This window comes from Hylobates moloch, unplaced genomic scaffold, assembly GCF_009828535.3.
Source record: "Hylobates moloch isolate HMO894 unplaced genomic scaffold, HMol_V3 SCAFFOLD_5, whole genome shotgun sequence".
Lineage (NCBI taxonomy): Eukaryota > Metazoa > Chordata > Mammalia > Primates > Hylobatidae > Hylobates > Hylobates moloch.
In genome coordinates this window covers 13908343-13924677 of record NW_026652280.1, presented here as the reverse complement: position 1 = coordinate 13924677, position 16335 = coordinate 13908343, and the positions used below count along the sequence as shown (strand labels likewise).

The following is a 16335-nucleotide window of genomic DNA, read 5'->3' as shown; positions in this document are numbered from 1 at the left end:
ATATATATATATATATATATCTCATTTTAGCTAAAAAAAATTAATTCCTTATGCTTCTGGAAGATTAAAGTTCTCTGAACATTCTTTCAATTTTCTGCTGTCCCTTCCTGTCTGTATCCAACTCAGGTTTCAAGGCCCAAATGAAATGTCACACTGGTTAATGGTTTTAGGACTCTCTAATAGCATGTGCTATCTTCCTCCTTCAAATCCCATACCCTACTGCTTGCTATTTGCTTACTGAGTTTAGCCTAATCTTTCACTTGTATGTATTTTAGTTATATTCATGCCTGTACCTGCTTGGGGCCTTGGTCTTACTTTCCTCGGTAGATCTCGCAAGTTTTGGCATAGAACCTGCCACATAGCACATACTTAAGAAATGTTTTTGAAATGAATTGAGATGTTGCAAATATCTACTTTTTAAAAACGATTCTATGGCTTATTGCAAGTGAAAGATAGAGAAATGCTTAGCAGAAATTTGCATTTTTTTTCTCTCTTGAGGTTTTAGAAGGCTTTTACAGAACAACTATAATTCAAGAGACAGTGTGGGCCTAGCTGTATTATTTCTGACAATTTTGATTTGAGCTGCTTTTTAAAAATATTTTTTGTCCCAACTATTCTGAATCCAGAGATACAATCACACATCAGTGGTATCATACGCTATTTTAATAAGTAAGTGTTCTCCTGGTTTGACATTTGACACCAAATTGAAATCACATGTTTATCTGTTTGACTTTGTTCTTCAGAAAGAAAATATTGAAATTTGACATGCAGTGGAGAAAATTAAACTCCTACTTTAAGATGTTAACCAATGACACACACCATCACAGATTTTCTCATGCCTGAAAAGAAGCCCTAAGTACCTGTAGGAGACTGGAATAATAATAGGAACAACTTCGTTTGCTGAGTATGGGGCTAAAATGGACTTTTACCCTTGCTTTCCAACCCCACTAGGTGTCCTTTCATTCTCATTTCTTTTCTGAAGGATTTTTCTAAGTGGTTCAGGGAAGGAGTAAGTTACTTGCAAAACCCAGATGAAGCACCATCTCTGGCAGCACAGGCTGAAAGCTGCACAGAATTCTTCCGTGAGGATTTGCACTTACCTTCTCCCAGATTACACAATAAAATTCCTCAGACCCCATCAAACATCTTTTCTTTTTTTTTCTTTTTTTTTTTTTTTTTTAAGATAGAGCCTCACTCTGTCACCCAGGCTAGAGTGCAATTGTATGGTCCTGGCTCACTGCAACCTCCGCCTCTTGAGTGCAAGCGATTCTCCTGCCTCAGCCTCCTGAGTAGCTGGGACTACAGGCATGTGCCACCACACCCGGCTAATTGTTGTATTTTTAGTAGAGATGGGGTTTCACTATGTTGGCCAGGCTGGTCTTGAACTCCTGACCTTGTGATCTGCCCGCCCCAGCCTCCCAAAATGCTGGGATTACAGGCCTGAGCCACTGCGCCTGGCCATCTTTGTATTTTCTAAATATTTCTGTGGTGTCTAAGCAGCTCTTTTATTCTATGAATATTTTAGGGTCCTTTGAGTGGTATATTCTCCAGGTAAGTATTCATTTTTGTGCAAAACTGAATTTTTTTGATCGTGAAGGAGGAGACCTTGAGTATATCCTAAGAAGCAAAATTGTTGTATTATCTCAGATTTTGGATTTTTCTAGTTTAGTTAATCTATGAAGTGGCATGGTCATGAGTGATGCTGTTTGGGGGTTGACTCCATGATGCCAATCTTAGGTACCAGCATCTTTCTTCTTTTAGTGATTATTTATGCTCCATTAGTGATAACTCTAGTCAAAAAATCTTTACATCTATTTATATTTTCTGACTATATCCAAGGAACTTTCATATAATTCCAGTGCCACAACTAGAGTCCAGGCCAAGGCTTTTCCCAGCACCCGGATCTCTAAAACAACTTCCTAAACATTCCTTTTTTTTTCCATACTGGGCCGGCCCCCCACCACCCGGCTAATTTTTATTTAAGACGAGGGTTCACCATGGCCTCACCGACTCCCAAAGTGCTGGGATTACAAGCGTGAGCCACCGCGCCTGGCGTAACATATCTTTCACCTCAGGTCTAAGGCTGAATTAACAAGGGGCTAGGGTGTTTCTTCTTCTAATGCAAATATGATCACCATTTTTCTTCATAACACTCCTCAATAGAGTCCCTTTGTCCTCACAGCACATTCCAAACATTTTTCCTTCATTCAAGGTTTTTCATCATATGGCCCCTTTGTTGTACTCCCACATGTGACATTTTATGCCCACCTCATCACGTGGCATGTGGAGATGTACACCCCTCTTTATTTTCAGAGTAGATTGAGAAGTTCCTGAAGTTAAGAACTAAATCTTATTTATCTTTGTGTTCCCATGCCCCAGTTGAGGAATCACATAGCAGGGGTTCAGTAAATATGCACTAAATGGCTACCTTGTGCTAGAAGTCCTTACTTTCCAGAAGATGGAATCATATTTAATTAGATGAACTAAATTGAAGCACATAGATACCCTCAGAAAAAATGTTAAGCATTAAATATAGATTTTTATTATTATTCACAGTTTATAATGGGAGAAACATTCACAACAAACCATAAGTGGTCCCATGTTTTGAGACCTTTTGTGGCCTTATGGGGAGAGCCTCCTACCTTCTGCCACATCTCTGTTTTCCTACCTGAGGTTCTCCGGAATGTTTAGAACTGCTTAGTTCTCAAGGATTACATCTGTTCTCTTCTTAGCTACCAGATACCAGGCCTATGTCTTTGGTTTTAGAGTAAGATCATATGGAATGAATATGAATAAAATTTGATCAGCAATCTTATCAGAAAGTACTTGCTTGCATCATATCTACTTTGGATGATAAAACACCTAAGAATATACTTTTCATACAAACAGAAACTGTGACAGAATTCTCCTACATTTTACTGATTCCTCCTTCTCCAAAATATAGTTTCAGAATGGGTTAACTTTTCTTAATTTAATCAAGACAGTGAAAATAAATTGAAAAGAGGATCTTTAAAGTAGGGTAGAAAAGGGGACATTTATTCAAATTATGCTATATACAACACTAAAGACATAAAGCCTTCAACTGAGGGAATTTGAAAATATATACACACACATATGAATAGAAATATTATACATTTGAAATGTATAAGAAAACATGAAATTTTGTAAGTAAGACATTATGGCTTGCATTTGTAGTTCATGGAATCTTAAATAATTGGCAGTGCCTTGGGATTCATCTACTACTTCATCTACTACAGTTTTTTTTTTTTTTTTTTTTGCGTTTCTCAGAAAACCAGGTCTTCTAATCAAATCAGAAATTGTGAGAAAAAGAAAGGAGAGGAGAAAGGACCTAATAAAACATGTATTGACCCTAAACTTGACAACAGCTATAGCCTGGTGAACTCTTATTTGCTGTTCTTGATGCTGAGCTTCCTCCTAAGAATAAAATATAAACATCTTTCAGGGGCTGGAAGACCTAGAAAGATCTATTCCATGTCTATTACTACAACATAAACCATCTCCATTCTCCTCCTCTCCTGCAGTACATACATCCAACCCCTTCTTACCGCAGACATCCCCCTAGTTTATTCTGCCTAGATCATTCTTCCCTCAGAGCTGCACAATGCTGACTCATTGTCATCATTACATTTCAGCCTATGTGCCATCTCCTCAGAAAGAGACCATCCCTTAGATAAAAGGTGTCCCTTGGTTACTGTCTGTATTAGTCCCAGTTCTTACCCTTGCTCTAGGTTGTGTCTTTTGGTCAAGAAGAATCTAGACCTCCCTCTAAGATCAACAGCTGTTAGTGTGGGAACCAGGGCTACAATTCTGGTTAACTGAAATTACTTCACCTGTTTTGGATTCTGTAGAGGTTATTAAGGAAATTTTTTAAAAGGAAGGCACATAGAATGGTTTAAGAAGAAAGCGTGCATTTGGAATCAACATTTATTTGGAGTCATAGGAAGAGAAAAAAATATGAAAACTTGATGAAAAATATCTTTTTCTTAAAGGGCCTCAAAACATTTTCCTTTTCTATGCAATGTCCTTTGATCAAAACAAGCCGGTAGGTGAAAACAGTGCAGTTTCTGATTCCCAATCACAATATGACCTCCTACAGATGAACAACCCAGGCAATCCATGAGCAGTTTAAAAATAGCTTGGTATGGTCAGATTTGTGATAAATGCTAGATGGGATACAAACACTTCTTTATTCAAGAAATGCTTACTATGGGCTAAACATGTGCTGTGTCGTGGTGATATTGAATATTAATCACCGCCCTCCTGAAGCTTTTAGTTCAGAACAGTTATAAGAAAAAATCTCATCCCAGAAGTCAGTTCATAGGCAAAACAAGGCGAATATATGTAATGTTACCAGAAAAATCTAAAGTTAATCTAAAGATTGTACTACATGAGCCAGAGTAATTGAGCATTTTAACACAGAAAAGCATTTCAAAGAGCTCAAAGATGAAGCCAAGGTTTGATACCTGGCTACCAGGTGAATGATAGTGCCCCTGACAGAAAAGAACCTACAGGGAAAATCCAAGCTAATATCTAAGAAAAGATACAGAGGTCTTTTCTAAGCATCTTGAATTTGGGTGATGGCTGACAGCTGAGTGGAAATGGACCATGAAATGGACATCCAAACAGCCCTGGATCTGGGGAGCTTTGGGGTTGGAGTTAGAACTTTTAAAATGCATTAATGTTAAGTAAGCAACATAGGATGGTATAGGATGGTATCTGGAACTTAATATGAGTCCAAAATTGCTGTTAGAATTATTAGCATAGAATTCGGCTTTAAACATTGACTAAATTGAATGGGCGAGGTGGGGGAGGCATGGTTCCAGTTAAATGGCCAGGAGAGGCTGGACTGGGGACAGAAAAGTGTGCTTGACTGCACAAGAAATCAGAGATAATGTCACGGACAAGCCTAAGCCCATGTAACTGATATCCGAAGAATTACTGCTAAGGTTAAGTAAGAATAAGTGCGTAAGAGAAAGAGGACACTTCCCATTGGTAGAGTGAGAAAAATGAAACGAACCTAGTTGGAAATGATCTCTTCCCCCTCGTAACCCCTATGACAGAACACCCAGTCATCAGATTAAAGCGAGCACCAGAGCAGGGGAAAACAAAGCGTGCTCAACTCCAGGGGCTGCGCCGCGCTCTAAAGAAAAGACCAGATCCCCTTCCTTCCTTCTTTCCTTCCTTCCACACCTTGCAAGGGTCCTCTGTCCCGCACTGCGAGTAAATCATACACTTTGGAAGTTTAGCATTAGAGAGCCCAGCAGGGGAGAAAATTGTCTGCAAGTTTAAAAAAAAAAAAAAGTAGAACTAGGGCAGTCTGAGGAGATTGAAAGGGCAAAACTATCAAGCAAGAAAACTGTAAGTTCTGATTAGTTTTATGACTTTGCTTTCATGCCTCAGGAGCTCAATTGATCACGGCTTTCACGACAGGCAAAGGTGGGTGTTGGGGGGCAGCTTGCAAATACCCTCAAAACTCTCCTCCAGCTCCGTGCTTTCAGATGCAAATGCCTCGCGGAGAGATGGATGGGCTGCAGCCCCTCCTACTTTCACCCCTCTTCTTTATTTTCCTGCGAAGGAATCCATCTGTACAGATCCGCCAGGCGGGAGGTGGAGGAGGGTGCGCGAGGGTGCGCGCGTGTGTGTGTGTGCGCGCGTGGCGGCCGAGCGGCTCCGTCTTCGTGTTCTTTTCCAGTAGCCCCCACCGGGTCTCCTGGAGGCGCGGAAGTCTCAGTGGCTCCCCGGGCCGGCCTCCGACGGCGCTGACAGCGGGCGCCCGCCGCCCACCGTCTTCGCCCTCTTCCCCTCCCTCTTCGGCCCGGGCTCTGGCGCGCTCTCCCCTCCTCTCCCGCGCGCCCTCTCGCCCTCTCTCCGGCCGCGCGCTCCCGCTGGCTCCGGACCCTGCGTCTCAGCCGCCCGGGCGAGCCGGAGGGGCCCCTCGCAGCGAGCAGTCGCAACGGGCCCCCGGCGCCCGAGGCCGGGGCAGGGTCCCCGCGCACCGCGGAGTGGGCTGTGATTGGAGGAGGAGCCCGTGCCGGGCGGGCCCGAGCGGGTGTCGAGCCGGTGCCTCCAGTCTGCCCCGCGCGCGGAGCTGCGCGCACTGGGTCCCCAAGAGCCCGCGGGCGCCCGGCAGCCTAGCGCAGGTCCTTTCGGATGCACACGCCCGGGTCCCTGGCGTCTGACGCCGCGGGGAGGCCAGCGAGGCCCCAGGTGAGTGTGTCTGCCTGCGCGGGGCTGGGGAGGCGCCGCTGGGCAGATGTGCGCCCTTGCTGTGCGCCTTTGGAAGCAGGACTAATCAGTGAGCGGAGAGCGGGCGGGGATGTCCGTGCGGAGTTTCCCTTGGCGTGCCCAAGTTACTGCGTGTTGCCGTGAGATGTGGCTCTGCAAGGCAGGACAGGCTTGTGGACGGAGCCGGGGGCGTTTGGCCCGGAAAGCCGGTGTTGACAAACACCAGGTGCGACACGAGGAGTAGTTGTTGAGGGTAAGAGCAAATCCCGGCACTCTCCAGGTGCAGCGGCAAACATGGGCAGGCTGGAGCACTCTCCTCAAAGAGGAACACAAGCAGGCTCCTCCCTCAACCTCGGACTGGTGGGGGCACAACTCCGCGCCGGCTGTGCCGCCGGGTTCTGCAGAGGTCTGAGGCTGGAAGGGGGTATGCGCCGCTGTGGGCAGGAGTCCTTTGAACCATCCGCTCTAGACACCTTTTACCTTTCGTGAAGGTGGAGCTCACCTCAGGGTGCTTTGCTTTTTTCCCCTGCAATTAGTATTCTGCTGATCTGGTTCATCTGCATCCTGCATCCCCTCTGCCTGGCAGTACCTTAAGTGTGCGCTAGGAAAAGGACGCCCTGCTTCTCTGAATGCGTGGTGGACTTCTTAATGGGTGCACATGGTACACTGCTAGTTGCTGGTATTCAACCTTCCAGTGCGGATTAATGAAAAAAGACCCGTTATTCTGTACCGCTTCACGTTTTAGATCGTTAACCCTACGGATTTCTTAAATGTCATAGTTCAGGTGAGTAAAGATTGGCAATGAGTTCACCCAGCACTGGGCAAATGGCAAACTATTGAGAAACCATCAAGGATTGGGTGTATCAAGGCTTTGGAGATCTGCAAATTGAACCAGGAATGTACTTACAACATCTTTTGCTTTGCAATAAATATCTTGTCTCTATTAGATCGTTTATTAAGTGAGACCTTTAAGTAAGACTTGTCCTCATAATTTCTGTAGCTACTAGACAGGTGTTCAGATCATTTTTCATACAGAAATAGATAAACATAACTTTATACAAAAAATAAGAGAAAAATGTAAGTGACTTGTTAATATATGGCCCTTGCCAAGTGACAAGTATGTATTTTTAAAAGCAGATAACACCTCACACAAAAAATGTGTATTTTAAGAGTTTAAGAGCAGTAGCAGTCTTTTTCTAAAGGAAAGTTTGCATAGACACAATATCTAAATAGTTTTAAGAGGGTCTTTATAAAGGCAAATTGTTATGGGAGAAAAGAGCTGAGAAAAAAATTAATTACATTTGAAGCTTTCAGTAACTCACCAAGAATTACTTCTTTCCTAAAGAACTAGTTAGACTTTGGTTTACCTAGGATATTTTCTTGTTCTGTATGTCAAGGGGAAATGCATGAAGAATCCTTTTCTTTATTTTTAAGGCTGTTTGGAACAGTATGAATTAAAATGCAGAAGAATTGAGGCAGGTAGGAAGACTGGCAACTTTGTGGAAGTCTTGCTTCTCTGTTAGTATTTAATATGGAGTGGGATAGCAGAGCAATTAGGTAACATCCAACGTTAATAGTCTTATCTGGGAAAGCTAGCCGAGTCTGTCTGAGGAAAGAAAAATAAATAAAACAATAATCAGTAGCACAGACCATCACCCTGCTAAAAGCTATTAAGGTTTGCAGCTTTAATAAAAGGGCATTGTGCACTTACAACGTGAGATATTATTGTAATTAAGGGCTGCAAGAGGTCATTAGAATTGTGTTAACAATCACTTGACAGACTCACAACTCTTCTTAAGTCTACTTTTATTGATTTAATAGCACACAGCTTTTTCCTTTCTTATAAAAGGATAATTGTAAAGCATCTATATTACTGCAATTTACCCTTGAATTGACTCTAGTGTTTAGTGTCCAATGAAGAAGAGAGGGTGGAGAGCACGCGGAGTTGGCCACTGTTCAGCCTTCCTTGGCCTAAAAATCAAATGACTGTCTCTCCTGGGCACTGGTTTCTTTACTGGTTTCCCTGTTATTCAGCATTTTGCTTTTTTGATGGCAAAGCTGATATAAACTCCTCAGAGTGTATACTGATATGAGGAAGTGAATACATTTTTGTGTTGAGCAAATGCTTTTTTGTCAGATCTTTCAGAAATAGTTTATAAAATACTAAACTCACAAATTCTTCTGTGCTGTGGATATTTATTGCTGAATGATTACAATCTTTCTGGATTTCATAAGGTTTTACATTTATTGCTTTAATAGCTTGTATCACATCACAGTTCTCTCTCTCTTACACACACACACGAATGTCTTTTACTTGATTGGAAGTCTTCAAAGCCTTAGCTTAAATTGGAAGTTTCAGGAACTTCTAAAATAACTAACATGCATTAGTTGATTGCAAAGGGATTGAGATGGAAGCTTTTTCTTCCTTGGATGAAGGAATCAGATGCTACTTGGTGGGGTGATAAAGGGGAGCTGAGGACAAGGAAAGAAGACATGTGATCAGAGTCTTGTGTGTGACCATCTCCCCAGCATCTGACAAGCATAGCAGATCTAGCTGTAACCAGCAATACACGAGTGCCTCCTCTGGGGATTTGCTGGTTCTGCAGAACGATACCCCTGCAAGCACTTCCCCCTTGTTTTTCTGCAAGTCTCACAGATAAAATTACCAGTGCAAATGAATATGCAGACATCTGTCCATATCTTCATTTCAGATTATAGTATAGATTTTCATTCTGGTGGAATCTCTTTTCTGCTGTTTTGCAAAGTGTTTATTGAAACCTGATGACTTTTATTGAAGTCACATAAATCACACGTGGCACAAGGTAAATACAAGGGCAAATTAAAAATTATAGTTGATACAGCTAAGATTTCTTGTAAGAATAAATTATAAAAAACTCTCTGAATATAATTTTACCATTTTGTTATTACATAAATAACTCAGAAAGATTGTGCCTTGTTACTTTACTTTTTAATTTACAAATGTTTCTTCTAGTTAATTATAAACTCTTGTTTCGTCTTTTTAAAAATTCCTTTCACCCATGGAAGAGGTTGTGCTTAGTTGCAATTGAGTCTGTAATCCACTCTGAGAAGTTTTCTTTCTGTGTTTGATAACCAGATGCACACTACAGGCTATGTGATTCATTTCCAGGGCCCCTGCCTGCATATTTAGGCCAGTTAACAGTAGGAGGTTGTGGTCTGTGGTTGTAATGTTATCTGGCCCAGGGAGCTAATGGATTTGATCACAGTTTCTTTACGTGAGAAGTCACATATCACAGAGAGTCCCTAGCCTCACTAATTAAAATGTAAAAAATTATACCTTTTAAGTACAAAAGAGAGGGCTCTTTCATCAGAATTGAAATTATTGAATGTAATGTTAAACTTTAAATGGTATACAGATGAAACAAATTAATGTTAGTATATTACTATACTGGAAACTGAAGATAGCAACATTAAGTTTAGGATGATTATAATGGGAATATCAGCAGCAAGCAGTCATCTCAAAATATAGGACTTATATCACCAACCAAAAGGGTACAATAGGAATGATACTTAATTTGCCAAACAAAATGGCCCCATATATATAGAGTTTTATATCCTAATATACTGTCCTGAGTTGGTACCCTATTTCTACAATGTCCACTGAGCTGTTGTTTAAATTTCAGTGGAAATAGTTAGCTACCTTGTGTCATAATGTAGTAGGAAATTATTTTTGGATTCCAGAGTTGTTTAGAAGGGAAAAAGCTATTTTAAATTTGGATACAGCTCACTCTTCATTTTTTTGTAAGATAGAAACACACAACCCTAGACAATAGGTTCCTTCACCCTTTCTTCTTAGTCTGCATTCTCTGCCCTTCTGAATGATAATTATGATTACCATTATCTACTTAGAAAATTAAAACTTATGGTCATATAAAAATTTAAGTACAGTCAAATCTACTTTGTTTGGCTTTTAGGAAAGATGATAAGTTCCAAAGATCACACATTGCAAAAGCACTTATTACCAGAATGAGCTATTTTTAACAAATACTTTAAAATACTCATTACATACAGTTATGCAATGGATATTGGATCAGTACCTAGCTGTGTGACCTTGGGCATTTCACTGGGAATCTGTAGATTTCCATTTTGTTCAAAGTAAAGGAAGGGCTACTTTGGTTTTTCTAACATCTGTTGCAGTTCAAACATGTCATCTATCTGTGGTTCCACCACTTTGGGAATCTTCAAACTTAAGGAGCAGCAGAATTTGAAGATTTTAAAATGTTTTTCCTCTAACATGAACCCTAATGGAAACCAGACTATTACATTCTTCAGTATTGAAATGGCATCCTCTTTATTTATCTCTTAGACATTGTCCTGAATAGTGTGGCTGGTAATGTTGTGGTTTGAAATGAAGTGTGGCTTCAGCTCTGATAACACTCTGTCCAGGACTATTTTCTCTCGAGTGTTGTATTCTGGCATCTGCTCAGTCATGAATAGGAGGGGATTAGAATACATTTTCCCCCTTTGGCATTCCCAAAAATGTATTAAGGGGTTCTACATTAAAAATGGGCAAAAGCAACAATGAATAAGTACTATCCTTTACACAAAGCAGACTACTCTAACTTTGTGGACTGGGTTAAATCACAGGGAGGACCTCAGTGGTAACAGGTGGCAGCTGTACTGGGGACACAAGAGCAAATGAAAGTCTTCAGAGAAGACAGTGGATGAATCAGGAGGCAGTCTCTTCACTGAATTTAAATAAAACCATTAAATATCCAAGGAATTCCTAAAAAGAAACAGACTTCTGCTAGGCTATACAAAACAAACAAAAAAACAAAAACAAAAACAAAAAAAAGCTAGTAAATAGAAGGTTCATCTTAAAACAATGGTAATATGTTGCATAGTTCTCTTGCTGTGGAATGGTGTCATTTCCACTTTTAAACATGTACATCTTTCACCCTGCTTAAAGATTCCTTAAAAACATGCTGCTGCCTAAATGTAGTTCAACCTTAAAGCAATCTTGGAAATGACAGTTTCCCCCCAATAGGTCAACAAGATTTTTTCTATTTTGTTGCTATTATTCCAACTGTGATTTCTTGTACTGTTATGTTTAATAGGTCAGCCAACAAACTGTCTCAGGGAATATCAGTTGGATTCTGGAGGTGTTTGTCAGACAACCATTATGGATTTTTCTGATTCTTGTGGATTATTCTATTAAGTACACTGACAGTCCTCAAATGTCATTCCTACAATTGTTTTTCTAGAAAATGCAAATAATTGAATTTAGTTTTGGACTATCATTCTCCATCTAGTCATAAACTATACCAATTTTTAAAAGAGAGGCATGACTTCTTTAAATCAGCATTACCAATTGATAGTAAGCTGTGTGTTTAGTGGGTTATATATTAAGTATATTTCAAAACAGTTTCAGAAGACCTGCATCTGAGGCAGACTCCAGATGGCAGAGAGCATGAGCTGCTGCTCCTTGCCTAGAATTTAGAGAAATTTTGGTGGAATGTGGTCTTTAATTGTGATAAGCCATTGCTTATTTATATTGGACAGCAACAAACACATTCCAGTTCAACTTTAAGTGCCACAAAACCAAAAATAGTCCTATATTTCCTTTTAGTATAGCTGATAGTTGTATATCATAGCACATATTATTTCCAGAAAGCATACAGCACTGTGTACTTTTTAAAAAAGGAGTCTAGAACATATGAATTAATTGGCAGTTAGCCATGTTTTTAAAACTACTCTTGTGGTGATATATTAGTGTGCAATGGCTGAATATGATGTATACTTGTTATGTTTTTAGCATGTTGACTTTGAATGAAACAGGTTCTGGAAGACTTGCAATTTTGCTGATTAGTAATTGATATGCTAATGCCTGACAGTGTTTTTTTTTTTTTTTTTTGCATGAAAAGACCTTTAGTCATTGTTTATAAGTTTGAAAACACCATTTGATTAAGAGCACGATAGTCACTTGATCTGTTAAAAGTGGTTTCCTAGAGATGTCAAGTGGAGTAGAAATTCCAAGAAAACTTTATAGTAATGAATTTGTTTTGGTAAAATAACATTAGCTGTTAAAGTTAAATGGATAATAAACAGTCTACTTGGAACTAATACACTGCCACTTAGTTTAACAAAAATAATTGGAACAAAATGGTAGCATGATCAAGTGATTTCATATCAAATGATGTTAATTTAGCAAATACTGCTTAAGGGATTTTTACCTCTTCTTTTTTCTTTTTGCTTCAGTCTGTTCAAAATATATTTTTCAGTGTTGTATTTTATATTCTGATGATTAAGTTATGCTCTGTTAGGCTCATCACAGTACTACTTGTGGTTATTTTCATGTATTTCAGTTTGTAAAACATGGAAAAATATTATAAATTGTTTTCTAAAACACAAGTTTTAACCTTAAGATATCAAACAAAAACATTCTAAATCTTCTTCAGTTTTTTTTTTGTTTGTTTCAGATTAATCATTTGTCCAGTAGCCATCACTACTACTCCCTGAGACACCTGTGATTTACCTCTGTGCCATTCTCTCCTCAGATATAACCTGTTCTTGTTTTTCTCTTCAGAAATGTTCCAATATCCAAAAGTTTATACAGATCTGTAGACTTTCCTTCAGCTGTATATCCATTTATATTTATATATATATATTTTTTTTCTGCACTTTTTAAAAGAACTAGTAATAGTGAAAAGGTCAGCTCTCCAAACCACATGCATGGATGCAGATTACTCATTTTTTTCTGACATGAATCTTGTTTTTAACTCCTGTATATGAAACTCAGATAGGAAAGGAGGTGGAAGACAGAGAGAAGATAAACAACATAGACTTCTAAAGAGGGATGCAGTGTTTTTGCTTTAGGCACAGATTTGAGGGCAATATTTAATCCATTGTGAAAAGTCAGCAATTTGTTACTGACTCTGTACTCAAGTTCATTTAAATGTAATAAAAGTTATTGTGGTATCTTTCTACATGTTGATATTTGTGAGAAGATAAAAAGCCTTATAAAGAGGTTATACAGTATGTGAGAAAAATCTCAAGTTTAAGTTTGGATTACTTCTGGTTGACAACCACAAAGAACTACAGGCTTCTTAAAATAATGCTTCAGAGCCCTTATTTCTTTGATGATACCCAGATCAGGACAGAATGAAATCAGTGGAACTGCTATACTCGTCTTTCTCTTGAAATTGAGATTTGATTGAAAAGGAAGGCAAACATTTGTGAAAGACTGATAAGGAAAGGTGGCACCTGACCTGAGGCCATGCGACTCTTCCGCTGCTATAGAGGGCATATGTTCCTGGCAGAGTTGATTACTGCCAAAAATACTGGGGAACACATTATGAAACATCCTCACTTCAGATCACAATGGTTCACACACTGTTTTCTGATTTTCCAAGTGCATTCCACAAAGAGTATAACAGAGACATTTATCTCAAAAAAGAAAATTTCACCCTCTGATAATATACACAATGCCAGTTAAATATCCTTGTGCACTCTGGTAGAACTTGGATCAAGGTAAAGACAATTTAGCTCAAGAGGTTGGCAAATACTTCAAATATTGCAGAGAAATAGAATGGAATTTCCTTGAAAGTGATTGTGACTTATAAACATGGTTGACTTACCAAGGAATTTGTATCTTGACTTGTTGTATGGTTAACTTTTCATATTAAAAAATGAGGTTGATCATAATGAAAATGAGTATGTGTATATGGTTTCCGAATGTCAATTATGTGCCTACTTCAGTCTTAGATACTACAGATACGACAGGGTGGATCTCCTTCGTCAAGGTTTATGTTTATACTAGGTGCTTTTAAAAACCCTTGATTAAAATGAGTTGCACAATTATCAAGTATCTTCCCTTCACAGACATTATTTCAATGACTTTAATGTCACCCATGCCATGTTCTGTAACTCTCTTCTTTTATATGTTCTAGCTAATTTGATAAATCCCCAGTCATGTTGAATGGAAAAGAAAGAATCTTCAAGAGCAAGAAGAGTACATTAAATAGCTCTTCTTAAAGTGAATGTTGCATTTTATAAGCAAGTCAAATGTTTCTTTTACATTCCTATAACTTCCTAACTTCCTTAAATTTCTCTGCCCATTATCTTTTTTGTTTTTGGAGACGGAATCTCACTCTATCACCCAGGCTAGAGTGCAGTGGCGTCATCTCAGCTCCCTGCAACCTCCACCTCCCGAGTTTAAGCGATTCTACTGCCTCAGCCCCCCGAGTAGCTGGGATTACAGGCACGTGGCACCACGCCCAGCTAATTTTTTTTTTTTTTTTTTAATTTTTAGTAGAGACAGGGTTTCACCGTGTTAGCCAGGATGGTCTCGGTCTCCTGACCTTGTGATTTTCCCTCCTCGGTCTCCCAAAGTGCTAGGATTACAGGCATGAGCCACCACGCCCGGCCCCCATTATCTTTTATTATTAACAATATGTATTTTATCACAGCTTTAAAAGAGCTAACAAAATCAATTTTATGTAATTGTCAAAAAGTAGAAAAGTAAGACCTGAAAAAAAAAAGCAGACTTTTATGAGATAATTGAGTTCAGCTCCTTCATTTTGCAAATGTGGAAAATAAAATCCCAGAGCAATCCAAGGTCATACAGAAAGTGGTGGAGCTTGTAGGACAATGAGTCCTGTGATCTTATCCCTAGTCCAGACTGTGTGCTTTGTTCCTCATCAGTAAACACCTAGTGAACTAAAATAAATTTCTCCAGTTCTGATATTTGTGTTTGATTTCTAAAAAATTACAGAAGGCATGCCTTTAAGAAATAAAGAATTATACATATATATAGTACTTTGGCGCCTTTGTATTCATCTTGATTTTTTGATTTATGACCATATGGTTCTCTGGAACCAACTACAACTATCAAAATGCTTTCACTTGGTGTAAGAGTTGTCTAAAACATTTGAATATAGATAACATTCGAATGAAAACTAACATCAATCCATAAACTAATTTTAACATAGCCAGTTTCAAACTAAAAAATATGATAATAATCCCAAGAACTTTTTAAAAATACATTTTTGATTGCCAGGCACTATTTTTGGCATCTCATGATTTGCTCATTTAATCCTATGAAGTAGATGCCATTATTATCATCTTTGTTTTATAGATGAGAGACTTAAGGTTTTATCTCTGGAACTTCTTAGTATTTAACTTATTCAAGATTACGTAGTTAAGACATGACTGGCCCAGAATTTGAATATTTATCCGATGCAGACACCAGCAGTCTTTACTGGTAACTAACTCCTCAAGTATTGAATTCCAAAAGCTCGTTTGCTGTTTAGGTTTTTAGAAGTTGGATGTATTGTCACTCTCTGAAACAATGTTACCACCTCCACTCAATCCATAAAGTAGCCTAAATGGTGTAATTTTGCTCTATTGCGTCTAAAAATATATATTATCTGGAGCCAAAGTGTTTATGTCATTGCCTTTAAGAGAGAATTCATTCTCTTGAGAAGGGAGAGTGGTGAAACTGGAACTGTTCTATGGCCACAGACTTCACATGCTTGTCTCAGCCGCCTGACCAGAGCTCTAAACCATCCCTCCCCATCCCCAGGAGACTGGTTTACCACTAGATGAAGGAAGAAGCAACATGACTTTGCCCCTTCCCATACTGTCAGCCATTCCTACTGAAGACCACTCTTCACGATTCTCATCTCATCACTGGACTAATCCCTACACTAGTGCATCATGTCCAGATCAAAGGTTAAGCACCTCCCTGCCATTTTAAACTGTAGGAAGCATGCCTTTCAGGTGGGTTAGTCAGACCTACTTACAATAAACTTTCAACTTAATTAAGGAGCCTACATTGGAACATCATGTCATGATCCCAAGTTACTTGTTGTTTGTAAGTCAAAGGCTAGAACAACTGGCCCTCTAGGGTGGTTTCTAAGTGGAATAAATTTATTTTTGATCCTTGGATAGGATATCTGGATTTGGGGAGATTGTGTTCTCTGCACAGGGTGCAGTTAAGAGTTACCATCCTGGTGGCTCTCAGGTACAGTAATTAGATGAGCATTGGATTTTTCTTAAATGCCCTCTGGAATATCAAAACTTTATAGATATATATTTTTAAATGTATAC

At 39.2% G+C, this 16335-nt stretch overlaps 1 protein-coding gene across 3 annotated transcripts in view; it reads left to right on the top strand.

Annotated features, from left to right (window-relative positions):
* Positions 1 to 5905: 5905 nt before the first annotated feature.
* CDH7 (cadherin 7) overlaps positions 5906 to 16335 on the top strand; it is a 128458-nt gene continuing 118028 nt past the window's right edge. Inside the window, exon 1 of one of the 3 annotated variants that reach the window (XM_058438275.1) lies at positions 5906 to 6228. The gene's annotated coding sequence lies outside the window, so the exon portion shown is untranslated. Of the gene's footprint in view, positions 6229 to 6870; positions 7031 to 16335 lie in introns of those variants that run through there. The other 2 variants (XM_032152087.2, XM_032152088.2) reach the window with 2 other exon arrangements.